We start from the raw sequence: 17,628 nt of genomic DNA, 5'->3' as shown, positions 1-17,628 counted from the left end.
GCAGACTGGCGGTGCTGGGCAGACTGGCGATGCTGGGCAGACTGGCGGCGCTGGGCAGACTGGGAGCACTGGCGGCGCTGGGCAGACTGGCGACGCTGGGCAGACTGGGGCACTGGCGGCGCTGGGCAGACTGGGGGCACTGGCGGCGCTGGGCAGACTGGCGGCGCTGGGCAGACTGGCGGCACTGGCGGTGCTGGGCAGACTGGCGGCTCCTTGCAGACTGACAGCTCCTTGCAGACTGACAGCTCCTTGCAGACTGACAGCTCCTTGCAGACTGGCAGCTCCTTGCAGACTGACAGCTCTGGCTGCTTCATGTAGACTGACAGCTCTGGCTGCTCCTTGCAGACTGGCAGCTCCATGCAGACTGGCAGCTCCTTACAGACTGGCAGCTCTGGCTGCTCCATGCAGACTGGCAGCTCTGGCTGCTCCATGCAGACTGACAACTCTGGCTGCTCCATGTAGACTGACAGCTCTGGCTGCTTCCTGCAGACTGACAGCTCTGACTGCACCATGTAGACTGACAGCTCTGGCTGCTCCATGCAGACTGACAGCTCTGGCTGCTCCATGCAGACTGACAGCTCTGGCTGCTCCATGCAGACTGACAGCTCTGGCTGCTCCATGCAGGCTGGCAGCTCTGGCTTCTCCATGTAGCTGGCAGCTCTGGCTGCGCTGAACAGGCAGGAGACTCCGGCAGCGCAGGAGAGGAGAAAGGCTCTGGCTGCGCTAAACAGGCGGGAGGCTCCTGCAGCGCTGTAGAGGAGGAAGGCTCTGGCTGCGCTGAACAGGCGGGAGGCTCCGGCAGCGCTGTAGAGGAGAAAGGCTCTGACTGCGCTAAACAGGCGGGAGACTCCAGCAGCGCAGGAGAGGAGAAAAGCGCTGGCTGCGGTGAACAGGCGAGGCGCACTGAAGGCCTGGTGCGTGGTGCTGGAACTGGTGGTACTGGATCGAGGACACGCACAGGAAGCCTGGTGCGGGGAGCTGCTACCGGAGGACTGGTGTGTGGAGGTGGCTCTGGATAGACCGGACCGTGCAGGCGCACTGGAGCTCTTGAGCACCGAGCCTGCACAACCTTACCTGGCTCGATGCCCACTCTAGCCCGGCCAATACGAAGGGCTGGTTTGTACCGCACCGGGCTATGCACCCGCACTGGAAACAACTTGTGCTCCATAGCATAACACGGTGTCTGCCCGGTCTCTCTAGCCCACCGGAAAGCACAGGGAGTTTGCGCAGGTCTCCTACCTGGCATAGCCATACTCCCATTAAGCCCCCCCCCAATAATTTTTTTGGGCTGCTTTTTGGGCTTCCATCCGCGTCGCCGTGCTGCCTCCTCATACCAGCGCCTCTCCGCTTTAGCCGCCTCTAGTTCCTCCTTGGGGCGGCGATATTCTCCAGGCTGAGCCCAGGGTCCTTTTCCGTCCAGTTCTTCCTCCCATGTCCAATTCTCCAAGTGGTGCAGCCTCTCCCACTGCAGCTGCTCCTCACGATTAACAGGGAGAGTTGGCTCAGGTCTGACTCCTGACTCAGCCACTCTCCCTCTGAGCCCTCCCCCAATAAATATTTGGGGGTTACTTTCGGTTTTCGCTCTGCGCCGCCGTGTTTTTCTTTTTGACTCCATTCGCCTATAGCCCTCTTCGCATTGCTCTAGCGAATCCCAGGCGGGCTCCTGCACTCTCTCTGGGTCGGCCGCCCACCTGTCGATTTCTTCCCACGTCGTATAATCCTTGCCTCTACTGTCCATAACGTCCTCCCTTCGCTGTTCAAGCTGTCGCTGCCTGTTAACACGCTGCTCGGTCTGTGTGTGGTGGGTGATTCTGTAACGGCTTTCTAGGTGTGGTGAAGGAGAGTCGGACCAAACTGCAGCGTGTAGATTGCGATCCATGTTTAATGAAAACAAACGTAAATACGAATAAACACAAAACACTACAAAACAATAAACGTAATGAAAACCGAAAACAGCCTATACTTGTCAACTAAATACAGCGACAGGAACAAAGACACTAAGGACAATCACCCACGACAAACTCAAAGAATATGGCTGCCTAAATATGGTTCCCAATCAGAGACAACGATAAGCACCTGCCTTTGATTGAGAACCACTCCAGACAGCCATAGACTTTGCTAGATAACCCCACTAGCTACAATCCCAAATACATACACACCAAAACCCCATGACAAAACACACCACAATACAAAAACTCCATGCCACACCCTGGCCTGACCCAATACATGAAGTAAAACACAAAATACTTAGACCAGGGCGTGACACTCACATCTCCCTCTCTAACTTTAAGCACCAGCTGTCAGAGCAGCTCACAGATCACTGCACCCGTACATAGCCCATCTGTAAATAGCCCATCCAACTACCTCATCTCCATACTTTTATTTAAAATGTTTTGCTCCTTTGCACACCAGTATCTCTACTTGCACATCATCTTCTGCACATCTATCACTCCAGTGTTTAATTGCTAAATTGTAATTATTTTGCCACTATGGCCTATTTGTTGCCTTACCTCCCTTATCTCATTTGCACACACTGTATATAGACTTTTGTGTTATTGACTGTATGTTTGTTAATTCCATGTGTAACTCTGTGTTGTTGTTTGTGTCACACTGCTTTGCATTATCTTGGCCAGGTCGATGTTGTAAATGAGAACTTGTTCTCAACTGGCCTACCTGGTTAAATAAAGGTGAATTCTTTTTTAAAGGTGTTCCCACATATGCTGAGCACTTGTTGACTGCTTTTCCTTCATTGTCCTGTTGAAAAACAAATGATAGTCCCACTAAGCGCAAACCAGATGGGATGGTGTATCGCTGCAGAATGCTGTGGTAGCCATGCTGGTTAAGTGTGCCTTGAATTCTAAATAAATCACTGGCAGTGTCACCAGCAAAGCACCCCCACACCATCACACCTCCTCCTCCATGCTTCACGGTAGAAACTACGCATGTGGAGATCACACGTTCACCTACTCAGTGTGTCACAAAGACACAGCGGTTGGAACAAATAATCTTACATTTGTACTCATCAGACCAAGGACAGATTTCCCCCAGTCTAATGTCCATTGCTCGTGTTTCTTGGCCCAAGCAAGTCTCTTCTTCTTATTGGTGTCTTTTAGTAGTGGTTTATTTGCAGCAATTCGACCATGAAGGCCTGTTTCACGCAGCCTCCACTGAACAGCTGATGTTGAGATGTGTCTGTTACTTGAACTCTGTGAAGCATTTATTTGGTCTCTCTCTCTCTCTCTCTCTCTCTCTCTCTCTCTCTCTATTTCGCCTCTCTCTCCCCTCTCCTCGCTCTCTTTTTCCTCTCTTTCTTTCTTTCTTCTCTCTCTCTCTTTGTTTCGCTCATCTCTGAAGCTACAGGTGTGTTGGCCCCTGGCTCACTCATTGTCAACAAAGACATAATTTGTGTGTGTGTGTGTGTGTGTGTGTGTGTGTGCGTGCGTGCGTGTGTGTACAGTGCATGCATATGTGTGTTTGGCTGCGTGACTGTTTGTGACCGTGTGTGTGTGTAACCGTGTTTTGTTTCAACCTGTGGGTATGACAGAGTGACAAGGTCATGAATATGGTGTGTTTAGCCAACAGCATGTTCACGTCAGTGTAGGAGGCCACTGTTTAAACTCAATGGCACCGCATGCTGTGTGTCTGTGTGGTTCTGTTTGTCCCAAAAACACACGCATACAGGGCCGTGGACGCAAGAATACATGACTCAGCTCCACACAGCCATGGAACAACCCTCAACAGGACAGTCCAGGAGCCAGGGATAGTCATACCATGGTTAACCACAGTAGAGCAAAAAAACTGTGGTTGGTGTGTGTGTGTGTGTGTGTGTGTGTGTGTGTGTGTGTGTGTGTGTGTGTGTGTGTGTGTGTGTGTGTGTGTGTGTGTGTGTGTGTGTGTGTGTGTGTGTGTGTGTGTGATTTAGTTCCATGTTAGAGCCAGAGCTTTCCAAGCTAGCCTTGTAGTGGTGGGTGGTGTGACAGCGTCACAACTGTTTCCCCTCTGTGATGTTGTACACACACACACTCCTCTCTGACGGATGTGTGTGACGATATCACAACACACACAGGAGTAAGAAGGAGGGGGAACAACGTCAGAATACACACGCCACAGGGTCAGATCCTCTCTCTCTCTGACTCTCTCTGTCTGTCTGAGGTCTGTTCCCTCCATTGCGGCTCCAGTGACTGGACACTGGGGACAATAGTGGCCCGTTTCCCATCCTTCCCCTGGGATCCCAGCCCAGATGTGACAGTTCCAGCAGGCCAGGAAGTGGAACCAGACGTGCACGCAGCACAGCCCTGACCACGGCCCAGTGACATCATAGCCCACACCAACATGCACGTGTGTACGCATCACAGCCTCTGCCCAGCACACAAACTCTAGTTCTGACATCACAGCCTCCCCCCAGCACACACACTCTAGTTCTGACATCACAGGCAGATGACAGTCACCCGGAGATGACGTCTCAATTGTAGTTCTTAGGGCTGAGGCATTGTGGGTAGCAATGGGAATCTCTGGGAGTTTTTCCATAACAACTCGATACACACAGGTACACATGAAGACTGGAGCTCTGCTTACACATATTGAGATGGACATACAGACAGACGTGGCAACAGCTATGAGTTTCAGACAGGGTGACAATTAGAGAGCATAGGGGCTGCCGTACTCTCCCTCGAGTATTATTGTGTGTGTGTCTGTGTGGTGAGTGTCTGGTGTGTGTGTGTGTGTGTGTGTGAATGTGTCTGCGTGGTGAGTGTCTGGTGTGTGTGTGTGTGTGTATGTGTGTGTGTGTGTCTGTGTGGTGAGTGTCTGGTGTGTGTGTGTGTGTGTGTGTGTGTGTGTGTGTGTGTGTGTGTGTGTGTGTGTGTGTGTGTGTGTGTGTGTGTGTGTGTGTGTGTGTGTGTGTGTGTGTGTGTGTGTGTGAGTGTGTGTGTGTGTGTGTGGTGAGTGCCTGATGAGTATCTGGTGTGTGTGTGGTGTGTGTGTGTGGTGTGTGTGTGTGTTGAGTGTCTGGTGAGTGTCTGGTGTCCAAGTGTGTGTGTGGTGGGACTCTCAGGCTGTGTTCCTTACTCCAGTGTTCCAGTGTGCTGTTTATCCGTGTAGCAGGTGCATATTTCATGTTCCTGGGAGAGAGCAGCGCGAGGCCAGGATCCTGGTTCCGGGAGCTGCACGGATAATCCCAGCTCTGTCGCTACGATGCTCCGCACGCTGCAATTGTTTTCCACATGAAGGAACACGGAGCATAGGAGCACCAGGAACACCGGGGGGAGGGTGTCGAGGAGGAGGAGGAGGAGGAAGAGGTGGAAGAAGAAGACAGAGAGTTGTTGTTAGCTCCAGGGCTGCCCTGTGTTTCTGAGAGATGAACAGGCAGGTAGAGGCTATAAGATCTGACAGCATGTTTCTGGCTGCCATCTGATCAGTCGAGCGTACAAGCAGCTTGCTAAAAGCAGGAGTGAACAGCTTGTTTGGCTGTGTGTGTGTGTGTGTGTGTGTGTGTGTGTGTGTGTGTGTGTGTGTGTGTGTGTGTGTGTGTGTGTGTGTGTGTGTGTGTGTGTGTGTGTGTGTGTGTGTGTGTGTGTGTGTGTGTGTGTGTGTGTGTGTGTGTGTAAAACTCGCTGGTTTTCTCATCATGCCGAGATGGGATTCAGACAAATCACAGACGCAGCACCATACCAGCTCAAATCCCCAGGAGGTCAGTACCCCTCTCCCCAAACCCCCTACGCCTTCTCCCCAAACCTCCTACCCCTCTTTCCCCAAGCACCCTACCCCTCTCTCCCCAGCAGGACTGCCCCGGAGAGGTGACAGAGAAACGGTTTCTTCACCCACTCCCTCCATCTCTTCCCATCTCACTTTCTCTCCCTCTCTCCCAAGCTGTCCCCATCCCTGGCATCTCAACGCTCCTGTTTCAACATTCCCATCTCACTTTCTCTCCCTCTCTCCCAAGCTGTCCCCATCCCTGGCATCTCAACGCTCCTGTTTCAACATTCCCATCTCACTTTCTCTCCCTCTCTCCCAAGCTGTCCCCATCCCTGGCATCTCAACGCTCCTGTTTCAACATTCCCATCAGTCTTCACCAGCTACTTGCCTCTGTGAAAGTTCCAGAACATTTGTTAGGTCGCTACAAATGTTCTAATAACACAAAAACTATCCAGTCATGCTGAAGATTGTAGAATGTTTGTATAAAACATTCACCTGATGTTACAAGAACTATTCCAGACACATTTCATCTGTTCCTTAAAGGCTCCCAGAATGTTTCTTTAGGTTCGGGGAACATTATGGTGATGTGCCAGGAGATTCCCAAAACACTAAACCTGTCCAGTTGTGCTGACATTTAGAAAACATTTGTATCAGGGAGCACAAAGCATTCCTTTGATGTTGCAAGAATGTTGACAGAACATACTTTTTTGAGGACTTTAAAAGGTTCCCAGAACATTTAATTAGGTTGTGGGAACAGTGTGGGTACATTACAAGACATAGGTTCCCAAAACACAAAATATGCTCAGTTGTGATGACATTCATACAATGTTTAAGTTAGGTTGCACAGGACATTCCTATAATGTTGTAATAATGTTGGCAAAACACCTGGTCTAAGTTCTTTAAAGGTTTCCAGAACTTTTCATTAAGTTATGGGAGTTGTAAGAATATTCTTACGACATTCACATAGGTTGCAGAGAGCATTCCCACAATGTTGCACATTTTCCAAATAAGTCTGTTTTTAGGACGTTCATAGCAAATTTGTTTAGGTTCAACATAATATTCCATTGATGTTCACACAATATACATTTTACCTTGTCTTGGAAGTCCACAGAAGACTTCAAGAACATTTCGATTTAAGTTTGACCTAATATTACCACAACAGTCTCAGCATGAACATTTGTAGCTCCTTAATTACCGCAGTGGGCTAAATCAGGGTCACACAGAGTGTTTCTTGTTAGTCTTAAACAAATATGCTTTGAAACAAAAGTATACACCTCACACACATGGTTATGGGCTTAAAAAAAGAAGACACCTGTACCATGTCAGATATAGAGTTGAAATGTATTACATTTTGAGTTTTCATCCCAATATTACACTTTATATACATCACAGAAGACCGAAATATAACAAACAAAAAATTGACAGAAACACAGGTGTCACGGCTTTCTTCTGTTGAAGGAGAGGCGGACCAAAACGCAGCGTTGTTATTTAAATACATCTTTAATAAAGATGAAAATAGAACAATATACAAAACCAAGAAACGTGAAAAACCAAAAACAGCCCTATCTGGTGTAACAAACACAAAGACAGGAACAATCACCCACCAAAACCCAACACCAAACAGGCTACCTGAATATGGTTCCCAATCAGAGACAATGACTAACACCTGCCTCTGATTGAGAACCATATCAGGCCAAACACAGAAATAGACAAACTAGACACACAACATAGAATACCCACTCAGATCACACCCTGACCAAACAAAACATAGAAACATACAAAGCAAACTATGGTCAGGATGTGACAACAGGATTTTCATCTGGATTTTTCTGTAATATGTGTGATTGAATGTGTAGTTTCCAGCTCTGCAGCCAGATCAGTAACCCTCTGTGACAACAGGTGATAGCTGTGCTATTGTGTTTTGTTCTTCTAATATAGTTCATCAGAACACAGAACACAATTTCACAGTTATTCAAATGTTTCCATCCTATTCTTATGCTGTGTACTTGTAACACGGTGTTTGATCCTTTTCTTTCTACATCACGTGTTCAGTGAGCATCTTAAATACAGACTCAGAACCTTCAAACTAAATAAGAAAACATTTGTACATTTTCTCAATTTCAATCAAAACATACAAATAAATGCATGCAATATCCATTCTGAAAAATGAAGATAGTAGTAAATGTAGTAAATAGTAAATGTACAAAAACAATTTCTGGTTCAATGCAATAATCTTGAAATTATTTGATATTGCAGTTTTTGGTTCAATATCAAATAATTTATGTGTAACAATTGAGTACCTTACTGTTATGTTTTTCAATTAAAATGGTCACACAAGACAGAAGGAAAGAGGAAAAGGATAAAACCCAGTGTTACAAAGAGCATATGAAGAGGATGGGAACATTTGAATCACTCTGAAATTGTGTTCGGTGTCCTGATTGACCGTATTAGACTGAGAAAAAACCACAAGGCCACAGTTATCTCCTGGTAGCACAGAGAGTTACTGATCTGGATGCAGAGCTGAAGGTGTCAGGTTCAATTCCACATATTCTTTAACCATGTGTCTTTTAAATACACTGTGCAATTGAGGCTCAGCTAACCTTTAAAGAACAGACTAAATGTTTGGTGATTGTTTTATACAAACATTGTATAATCATCAGCACGACTGGACAGTTTTTGTGTTATGAGAAAATTGGCTGCAACCTAACGAATGTTCTGGGAACTTTCACAGAACCAATTTTGGTTTGCTGGGAAAACATTACTGGGACATTATTATTGTTATTACACTGCCTGGAAACCTAATGAGAACTTTTGGGGAATGTTCTGTGGTGGTTGTTACAATGTGAGAACCACATTCCAAGGATATTTCAGAAAAAAAAGATGTTATGAAATACATTCTTTGACTGTTTTTGGAATGTTATCCTAATGTTCGATAAAACCCTATCTAAACAGGAATGGGAATCTTAGCTACTGTTCTGGGAATGTTATCCTAATGTTCGATAAAACCCTATCTAAACAGGAATGGGAATCTTAGCTACTGTTCTGGGAATGTTATCCTAATGTTCGATAAAACCCTATCTAAACAGGAATGGGAATCTTAGCTACTGTTCTGGGAATGTTATCCTAATGTTCGATAAAACCCTATCTAAACAGGAATGGGAATCTTAGCTACTGTTCTGGGAATGTTATCCTAATGTTCGATAAAACCCTATCTAAACAGGAATGGGAATCTTAGCTACTGTTCTGGGAATGTTATCCTAATGTTCGATAAAACCCTATCTAAACAGGAATGGGAATCTTAGCTACTGTTCTGGGAATGTTATCCTAATGTTCGATAAAACCCTATCTAAACAGGAATGGGAATCTTAGCTACTGTTCTGGGAATGTTATCCTAATGTTCGATAAAACCCTATCTAAACAGGAATGGGAATCTTAGCTACTGTTCTGGGAATGTTATCCTAATGTTCGATAAAACCCTATCTAAACAGGAATGGGAATCTTAGCTACTGTTCTGGGAATGTTATCCTAATGTTCGATAAAACCCTATCTAAACAGGAATGGGAATCTTAGCTACTGTTCTGGGAATGTTCCCGGTTTGCTGGGTATGTTTCACACTGAATTAATGTTACTGCTACACTATAAACACTGCCATCAATAAAACTCATGTCAGTGATGTTTAACTGCCACCAGACACAGTGTCTGTCCTCCTAACCTCGTCCCCAGGCCAACCTGCTGGATCTCATCCAACTGTTATCAACTACAAAGAGCTTACACTAAGAAACAGAGAGTACATTCTGTAGTAAACAGATACGGAGTTCCATTGGAATTTCAAAAGAGACCGTGCAAGTTCTGTGAAAAACAAAGAGTGAGTTAAGTGCTCACTGTCTCAGTGTAAGGTCTTTGTAGTTGATAATAAAAATGTGGTCCAGCAGGTTGGCCTCATAAAATGGCAACAAGTTCATCAGTCTTCCAAAAATGACAGTAATAATATCCTGTAGAACATGACAATCATCATACAACCAGCCTGGACCAACTCTGTCTAACCCAGTCTAACAGTAGTGGAATAGCACTTTACTGGACCAACCTGAAGGGATGGATGGATGGATGGAGGGAGGGAGGGATGGATGGAGGGATGGATGGATGAAGGGATGGAGGGATGGATGAAGGGATGGAGGGATAGATGGAGGGATAGATGGATGGAGGGATGGATGGGGGATGGATGGATGGAGGGATGGATGGATGGGGGATGGATGGATGGATGGATGGAGGGATAGATGGATGGAGGGATGGAGGGATAGATGGATGGAGGGATGGATGGATGGAGGGATGAAGGGAGGGAGGGAAGGATGGAGGGATGAAGGGAGGGAGGGATAGATGGAGGGATGGAGGGATAGATGGAGGGATGGATGGAGGGATGGAGGGATGGATGGATGGAGGGATGGATGAAGGGATGGAGGGATGGATGAAGGGAGGGATGGATAGATGGAGGATAGAAACACAGTGCCAGAGGAGGACAGGTTATATCAGGGCTGGTTGAATCTCAGCATTGATCTCATGAATAATAGAGTCTCAGTCGTGTTGTGATGTTATGAGAAGTGACATCTACCCCGTACTACCCATCCCCAACACACACACACACTTAAATGCATGAGTGCATGCATGTGTGTTCCTAACTTCAGGCAACTTAACTCAAACCTACACACACACAAACACACACACACAAACTTCCTGGTTCGTTAAAGTAAACATGCTGTTTAAAAATCAAAGCATTTAAAAGACGATCCTATGCTCTGTGTTCCTGTTTAGTCAAAACAAAGTTATTTCTGTTCGACAGCAAATCACAGAGAAGCACAGCAACTAACTTATGAATATGCAACAGGGTCATTCATTTATAATGAGCTGCCTGCTAAACAGAAGAGTTCCTCTGTTTCCCTCTGTTTCATAGCCTCTCAATAATACATTCACAGAGACAAGAGTGTGTGTGTGTGTGTGTGTGTGTGTACTGTGTGTCCACTACTCACAGAATCACGGTGTCTCTTCTCTCTCTCTCTCTCTCTCTCTCTCTCTCTCTCTCTCTCTCTCTCTCTCTCTCTCTCTCTCTCTCTCTCTCTCTCTCTCTCTCTCTCTCTCTCTCTCTCTCTCTCTCTCTCTTTCTCTGTCTCTCTCTCACTCACACATCTCATGTCTCTCCCCATTCATCAATCATTCACTGAGACAAATCTCAGAGAGAGAAATCTGCAAGTCAGCACTTTTCTCCCCCTGCAGTCACTCTCTCACTTGTTTGTTTTACTCCTTTATTTATTCATGTCTGAGTGTGTAAGGAGCAGCGAGAGAAAACAGATGACGAGAAAACAGGTGAGGCTTCTCCTCCTATTCACTTTTCCTCACCTCACTCCCAAAATAATGATCAGATTTGAGGGTCAGCTAGTTCATTGTCAGTGTTGGTGTTTGAGGTAGGGCAGGATGCCTTGCATGGGGGAGAACATGTATGTCCTAAAAGCTATTTGAGTAGAAGCACAAGGCTTCAGGCCAGAGGACAAAGATTCCTGGAGAACCAAGACGTCATTACAACATCACGCACGTGCGTGCGTGCGCACACACACACACACACACACACACACACACACACACACACACACACACACACACACACTGCGCACACATCTGCAAACCAGACCTGAGTACTTTTTTTGTTGTTGAGTATTTGAATGCTTGAATACTATTTTCTGTGTATTTTTGTATTTTCAAATAATGTGGCTCGAAACAACTACTTATAATTGTATTTAGTATTTTAAAATAATTTCCTAATACTTACTTTGAAATGTATATCAAATTAATTTATATATTTGTTTAAAGTATTTGAACCCAGGCCTGGTGCACACACACACACAGAGACATGAACCCACATACACAGGTACGCGCAACACACATTTACAATACACATATTTGCACTTATACGACAACATGCATGGATTCAAGCCCCTCTCGTCACACACATCGGCTTAGAACAGATCTTTACCACTACAAAGGCCTCCGTCAAAGTACTCAAATCAGCCCAATATAGGCAAATCTGCTGCTAGCTGTTTGTCTGGGAGAGGAGGTTCTGAAATACCACTGGAGGATGTGTGAACTGTATGGTAGTGTGTTATCTGTTATCTGTTGGTCACACACAGCTAAACACTGCTGCTGCAGGCTGAAACACTGGTTGGAGCCATACCCTCTTAGAAAAAAGGGTTCCAAAAGGGTTCTTTGGCTGTTTCCATAGGAGAACCCATTTGGTTCCAGGTAGAACCCTTTTGTGTTCTATATAGAACCCTCTGTGAAACGGGTTCTATATAGAACCAAAAAGGGTTCTCCAAAGGATTCTCCTATGTGGACAGTCAAATAACCCTTTTAGGTTCTAGACAGCACCTTTTTTTCTCAGAGTGTATGAAGTACCCTACACGTGACCTAGAGCCAAGTGGCTTTTTGACTAGGCACCATGTCAGTGCTGCAATAGCTAATGCTCAAGTCTTCTAATGGGTCAAATCACAAGTGTTTTACACAGGGGTTTAAAGTGATAGTTTACTCAAATGAACCTATTGTTGTTTTCCTACCTTGGAAATGTTTATAAGCATTCCAGGAGCGTTTACAACAGTTACTGTAAGGGATTTCCTCCTCTTCTTCCGAAGAGGAGAGGCGAAAAGGATCAGAGGACCAATGTGCGGCGTGGTTCATGGTTCTTTTAATACGTAAATGTACACATGAACAACTGAATACAAAAACAAGAAACATGAAAACCCCAAACAGTCCTATCTGGTGCAAACACAGAGACAGGAACAATCACCCACAAACACACAGTGAAACCCAGGCTACCTAAGTATGATTCTCAATCAGAGACAACTAATGACACCTGCCTCTGATTGAGAACCATACTAGGCCGAAACATAGAAATACCCAAATCATAGAAAAACAAACATAGACTGCCCACCCCAACTCACGCCCTGACCATACTAAATAATGACAAAACAAAGGAAATAAACGTGACAGTTACAGTAATGTATAAAGAATGTATAAGCATTTATATAGCCTTATTCATGAATGTTATTATAATATTAATTTTTTTGCATTGGGCATAAAAAATGGGGTTCAGTAGAATCATCTGTTTTGCGTGCCTCATGGTTTGTATGCTCAAAGTATCTTTACACCAAGTCTAACACATGCATGCATGCATACAGACCCACTCACAGATCATACCTGCCTTCGTGCCCCACCTCCAGTGGACTGCAATATGCAAATCAGCTCCAAAATTCAAATCTACAGTTGTGGTGGGTGATGTAACACTTAAAGAGCTCAGCCAATCACTAGGCAGCCAGACAAAATTGAAATATTCAGTCACGGCACATACATGTATGCGTATGCTTCTTTGTCCAGGGGCGTAACTTTGGTTTTAGAAGTGGGGGGGACATAATTATTATCATTTATTTTTTATCCAGTCGGATAAACTCTCCAAACAGCTTACACCACCGCTTGGAGGCAACCACATGGCCCTAAAGCACAACGTTGTCTCGTTTTGTATCACATTCCAATGAAAAACTGAGGGGGGAATACAATTTCAGAATGTGTGTGTCACGATACATGGCCCCATAATTTCATAAGAAACCAACCTGCTGGATCTCGTCCAACTATTGTTAACTACAAAGACCTTACATGACCTTCCTACAACATCCTGGCACCCGATTAAAGACGCTCCTCTAACTGGTTCTGTGAGAATGCAGAGAAAGAGAGAGAGATGCAGTAATATAAAGAGAATGAGAGAAAGGGGGAGTAGAAAATAGAGAGTGAGGCCTAGAATTGACCCGTATCGTGAAAGATCTGCCCTATATCGGATTGAAATTTAAAGGCAATGTTCCCGCATTCACTAAGACTGCATTCACGGTAAACACTATATGTCGGCTCAAGCAGAAATTACCTTTAAATTTCGAACGTGGCTTCCGAGTGGCGCAGCGTTCTAAGGCACTGCATCTCAGTGCAAGAGGCGTCACTACAGTCCCTGATTCGAATCCAGGCGCACAATTGGCCCAGCGTTGTCTGGGTTTGGCTGGGGTAGGCTGTCTTGTAAATAAGAATTTGTTCTTAACTGACTTGCCTAGTTAAATTTAAAAAATATATGTATATATTTATTCGATATGGTTGAATCAAGCGTTCTTTGGAAACAGCGATTGAATTACGAGCTCTGTTTCATTGACAGAAAATGGTTTGGTAACCTTCCTAAAACGACAGTTATGATATGCTGCAGGACATGACAATCAACCAGCCTGGATAAACCCTGTGTAACCCAGTCCAACCCTGGATAAACCAAGTCTAACTCTGGACAATCCCTGTCTAACCCTGGATAAACCAAGTCTAACCCTGGATAAACCCTGTGTAACCCAGTCCAACCCTGGATAAACCCTGTGTAACCCAGTCCAACCCTGGATAAACCCTGTGTAACCCAGTCCAACCCTGGATAAACCCTGTGTAACCCAGTCCAACCCTGGATAAACCCTGTGTAACCCAGTCCAACCCTGGATAAACCCTGTGTAACCCAGTCCAACCCTGGATAAACCCTGTGTAACCCAGTCCAACCCTGGATAAACCCTGTGTAACCCAGTCCAACCCTGGATAAACCCTGTGTAACCCAGTCCAACCCTGGATAAACCCTGTGTAACCCTGTGTAACCCAGTCCAACCCTGGATAAACCCTGTCTAACCCAGTCTAACCCTGGATAAACCCTGTGTAACCCAGTCCAACCCTGGATAAACCAAGTCTAACTCTGGACAATCCCTGTCTAATCCAGTCTAACCCTGTATAAACCAAGTCTAACCCAGTCTAATCTGGGATAATCTCTGGCTAACCTAGTCTAACCCTGGATAAACCCTGTCTAACCCTGGATGAACCCTGTCTAACCCTGGATGAACCCTGTCTAACCCAGTCTAACCTTGGATAAACCCAGTCTAACTCTGGATAAAGCCTGTCTAACACAGTCTAACCTTGGATAAACCCAGTCTAACCCTGGATAAATCCTGTCTAACCCTGAATAAACACGGTCTAACCCAGTCTAACCCTGTCTAACCCAGTCTAACCCTGAATAAATCCTGTCTAACCCAGTCTAATCCAGTCTGACCCTGGATAAACCCAGTCTGATCCTGGATAAACCCTGTCTAACCCAGTCTAACCCTGGATAAACCTGTCTAACCCTGGATAAACTCTGTCTAACACTGTCTAACCCAGTCTAACCTTGGATAAACCCTGTCTAACCCTGGATAAACCCTGTCTAACAGCAGTGGAATAGCACTGGGTGTGAGAATCACATTAAATGTAAGACAGACCTGGATATAGAACAGGTGTTGTTGTCCTTGATTAAAGGTCAAGTTTGCACCTCCCATGTGTGTGTGTTTGTGTGTGTATGGACACAAGTGTACAAAACATTAAGGACACCTTCCTAATATTGAGTTGCACCCCCCTTTGCCCTCAGAACAGCCAACATTTGTTGGCGAATGGACTCTACTGGGTGTCGAAAATGTTTCACAGGGATGCTGGCCCATGTTGACTCCAATGCTTTCCACAACTGTCAATTTGGCTAGATGGTCTTTAAATCAGTTTATTCATTCGACCATTTAAAAAAGACAAGCACACATAAAACTTGAAAAAGCCATACATGCACATGTGTAAAATCATGGAGGATAACACACAATAAAGTCTGGGACTTATTTCCATTGTGGTCCAAGATGACAAGATGGAACACAGTTAAACACTGTATGGCAGTGAAATAATAAAACAAAAACAAAGAAGAACATCTATCTCATCATTCCAGTTACATCATAGTTATTCATATGGGCACAGAAGATATCAAACACATTTTTACTTTATGTTTAAAGCTGCCCAGAGAGGACGTTGTTTTTATAGACAGAGGCAACTCATTCCATTCTGAGGCTCCAGTATACAAGACAGTACCTTTCCCAGCATTACTCCTGAACCTGTATAAGCACACATCAGCAACACCTGATCGATCTGGTGCTGTGATTGTGTGCATCCCTAACACGAGGAAAGTAATCACTTAGATATCTGGGCACAGGACTATAAATACTCCTGTAAACCAAACCTAGTCTAATCTGGGACACGCTAGCCTCAACAGGCAGCCAGTTTAGTACCTGAAAGCAGCTCCTGCCTATGTGAGTACGTGGACTCACCCTCAATACTACAATGATCAGCTTATTCTGGGCTATCTAGAGCTTCCCCTTCATAAGTTTAGATAGCATAGTCAAAATGGCATTGAATGAGGGCAGTGGCTAGCACTTTGGGTGGTGCACCATTTTTTATGCACACAGGAAACAGTTGAGCATGAAAAACCCAGCAGCGTTGCAGTTGTTGACACAAACCGTTGCGCCTGGCATCTACTACCATTCTCCGGTCAAAGGCTATTCACCCTCTGAATGGCACACAAACACAATCCATGTCTCAATTGTCTCAAGGCTTAAAAATCATTCTTTAACCTGTATCTTCACCTTCATCTACACCGATTGAATTGGATTTACCAGGTGACATAAACAAGGGATCATAGCTTTCACTTGGATTCACCTGGTCAGTCTATGCCATGGACAGAGCAGGTGTCCTTAATGTTTTGTCCACTCAATGTGTGTGTGTGCACTACGTACCTGCCCACTATATCATAGCAGCACGAGAGGGACACCCTCAACCCCTTCCCTCCCCCTTCTCTGTGTAAAGAGCCACTGTTGGCTCTCACTCTGAGGCAATCCACTGTACTTCCCTCCCCCTCCTCCCTCTCCTGTCCTCATCGTCAGTCCGCTCACAAGGAGTGGAAAATAAAATCCCTAAATATATCCCTCTCTCATACACACACACAGACTCACACAGGCCTGGTCAACTGCTTTAATATTACAAAGCACAAGACTGACACCTGAGCCACTCAGCGGAGAGCGATGTCACCCTCCTCCCCCTCCTCCCACCGCCCTGCCAGGGGGATCTAACTTGGGACCCAGGGCCGGGTGTCCCAGAGGGTCTGACCAGCCTACCGGGGGAGAGAAGGAGGAGGAGATATGTACACACGCCTGTGACATCACAGTCCAGTTGGTGTGCATGCCAGCCGCAGTCACACGGGGTATCAAGGGGAGAGGCATGTTACCATACTACTACTGGGAGAGACATGTTACATACTACTGTTGGGAGAGACATGTTACCATACTACTACTGGGAGAGACATGTTACATACTACTGCTGGGAGAGACATGTTACCATACTACTGCTGGGAGGGACATGTTACCATACTACTGCTGGGAGAGACATGTTACATACTACTGCTGGGAGGGACATGTTACCATACTACTGTTGGGAGAGACATGTTACCATACTACTACTGGGAGAGACATGTTACATACTACTGTTGGGAGAGACATGTTACCATACTACTACTGGGAGAGACATGTTACATACTACTGTTGGGAGAGACATGTTACCATACTACTACTGGGAGAGACATGTTACATACTACTACTGGGAGGGACATGTTACATACTACTACTGGGAGGGACATGTTACCATACTACTGTTGGGAGAGACATGTTACCATACTACTACTGGGAGAGACATGTTACATACTACTACTGGGAGGGACATGTTACATACTACTACTGGGAGAGACATGTTACCATACTACTGCTGGGAGAGACATGTTACCATACTACTGTTGGGAGAGACATGTTACCATACTACTACTGGGAGAGACATGTTACATACTACTGCTGGGAGGGACATGTTACCATACTACTGCTGGGAGAGACATGTTACCATACTACTGCTGGGAGGGACATGTTACCATACTACTACTGGGAGAGACATGTTACATACTACTGCTGGGAGGGACATGTTACCATACTACTGTTGGGAGAGACATGT

The sequence above is a fragment of the Oncorhynchus nerka genome, linkage group LG14 (genome assembly GCF_034236695.1).
Source record: "Oncorhynchus nerka isolate Pitt River linkage group LG14, Oner_Uvic_2.0, whole genome shotgun sequence".
Taxonomy (NCBI): domain Eukaryota; kingdom Metazoa; phylum Chordata; class Actinopteri; order Salmoniformes; family Salmonidae; genus Oncorhynchus; species Oncorhynchus nerka.
The sequence above is the reverse complement of the archived record's forward strand: the minus strand, read 5'-3'. Positions refer to the sequence as shown.